Genomic DNA, 2500 nt, shown 5'->3' with positions numbered 1-2500 from the left:
TGCATTCCATTACCAAATCCAAACTAGTGGGACATGGATTTTCTCCCACTTCCCACTACAAAAAATGCACAGGAACTTGAGGCACTTGAGGTGGGCCCTCCTACTAGCATACAAGGGGGAGAACTCCCTCTACTCCCACCACAACAAATTGAAGTCGTAAGCATGCACAGTGAGCATGCATGGCAGTAACCACCATTGAGGACACAGAGGTCATGTCCTCGATATTTTTGTCATTAATGTAAAATTGATCTATGCACGGCCGTAAAGTATACCCCCGCAGCCCCCGCGGTGCGGGGGGGCCCTGCTCGGGTGGGGGCCCCTGGCTGGGGGGGAGTAGATTTAGACATTTAAGGCGGGGCCCCCCTTACGCGAGACAGGGTCATATCTGTGTCGTCAACACTGAGCCGATGGACGCTGCGTATGAATCAACGCTCTCTGACATGTTCTCTGTGATTTAACTTTTAATTGTAAAATCCGTTAAATAAACGGTCTGCGCACACAACCTCCGCAAAAAACGCTCGATTTCGCTAATTGTCCGAGAGCGTCGTAGGGTGGGATTGCACAAGTTATCAATGTAAGATAGGGTCTACAGAACAGCGTGCGTCTTTTCCCTCAAGCGCAGCTCTGTCATAGCCTAGCCCTAATGAGACCACGCGCTGGTTTGTATGGGGTGGAGACTCAAGAACAAGTCAGCAACACATTTTGCAGTATTCAGAAAAAGAGAAACTACCAACCGGTGCGTTGCTGCACAGCTGATTCGGCGACGTCTTCTGCCTCGTAATATCCTCACGTTTCTTCATAAACGTGCGATTCAAAAGTTACTCACAATAATTCTAACCTACTGAATCTTTATCTCTTATAGTTTCCCAAGAGTCCCAAACATTACACTCTTTTCACCTTTTTCCTTGATACTGGAAAGTTGTCCGTGTTTGCAACATGGCCGGTGTGGAGAGTCTGTTCTCTCGCATCACGTTTACAGATCAGTAACAAGCGTCTTGAAATTACGGTCAAGGGTGTCGGCCTGCATTCATTACAACTCGCAAACTTACAGCTGTCACGCAAACTTAGAGCTGTTGGAGAGGCATTCAAATGTGTGAACTCAGGTTTGCTACACGGTGAATGGATTTGATGAGTGAGATTTATACATATAGACCTATAATATATAATATATATTATTAGGCCTACATTATATTATGATAATAAAAGAATATATACATGGGTAATAGGCCTATGTAGCCTAGTGGGCACCGGGACACTCTGCCCTGAAAAAAATGGACCTCTACTTAAAAAAATTAGTGGAGGAGGCCGTGGTGGGTGGGTGCCTGTGGCGTTCCGGGGGGTGGGGGGGTTGGGGGGGGGGGTGGGGGGGGGGGGGGGGGTGGGTGGGGGGGTGGGGGGGCCCCACTCTAGTATCTTGCAGGGGGGCCCCAAGTGTTTGTGTTACGCCACTGGATCTATGATGAAAATCGATATGATCAACAATGATAAATTCAGTCTCTATAGACCACTCCCATTTATCCTCAAAGCAGCAATTAATGAAAACAAACTTAAGAGTTTGAGTCAAGTGTTTGAAACATTCTAAATGTACAGTATGCCGTACAGCATGCAGTATTTGACCTCTGTGTTTGAAAATGTCTAGTTATGGCCTCTGAGCATGCACAGTAATGCACAGTAATGTTTGGATTTGTCAGTAATGAGAGCGTTTTATGGGAGTCATTGTGATGGTTGTCACAAGGACTCCCATAACACGCTCTCAGTATTTAATACTGTAGTTGAGTTTATAGGCACAGACTATAATCTCAGGCAGTCTGTGATGTGTCTGTAAGTCAACTCCTGTGCTTTGACATAATTATTTTCATCTGTGCATATGGGTTTGAAAGAAATGTAGCGATATTGTCAATGACATCTGACGTCTCACCAAACCTTGCACCAAACCTTGCACAGTGCAAGGTTTCCATCTCGCACATCACAGGGACACCATTGGTATTGATTGGACAAGCTTATGAATGGGGATGTTGTGTTCTCTGACATATTTTTTGAACCCCCACCTCTCGTTCTTTCGTTCAAATGGGGAAGTCCTCAAAGACCATCCTGACAATCACAGCTACATGTAGCTGAGCTGTGTACATTACATCCAGCGATTCATTCAACTGCAGTGAAAAAATATTCACTATGCGACAAGTCTTCTGTTGTTTGACTTCTTGTGACAATAACTCGGCCCTTCTTGTCACTGTTGCAGGACCAAACGGCACATAATTGAAAGTAGTGCAGATTTCCTCTGTTTTTTAAGTGGCTGCACACGGCATTTGCTGTTACAGACTCGCCATCTGTAAAAAGGCTTTTTGTGTTTCTACTAAAGGTGGCTCTTTGACAATGCCTGTGGCTGATGGCACAACAAACACAAACACTTTTCAACAAAATAAATAAGAATTCCTCCTTCCATTCTTTATGTAAATTGTATGATTTCAGCTTCATATAGTACATATGAAATGGATAAACT

At 44.7% G+C, this 2500-nt stretch overlaps 1 protein-coding gene across 1 annotated transcript in view; it reads right to left on the bottom strand.

Annotated features, from left to right (window-relative positions):
- Positions 1-2500, bottom strand: part of magi2a (membrane associated guanylate kinase, WW and PDZ domain containing 2a) — a 465595-nt gene that overhangs the window by 369297 nt on the left and 93798 nt on the right. The gene's annotated exons all lie outside the window — the stretch shown is intronic.

This window comes from Engraulis encrasicolus, chromosome 15 (assembly GCF_034702125.1).
Source record: "Engraulis encrasicolus isolate BLACKSEA-1 chromosome 15, IST_EnEncr_1.0, whole genome shotgun sequence".
In the NCBI taxonomy this organism is placed as follows: Eukaryota; Metazoa; Chordata; class Actinopteri; order Clupeiformes; family Engraulidae; genus Engraulis; species Engraulis encrasicolus.
Note: the sequence above shows the minus strand (reverse complement) of the source record. Positions and strands in the feature narration are given on the sequence as shown.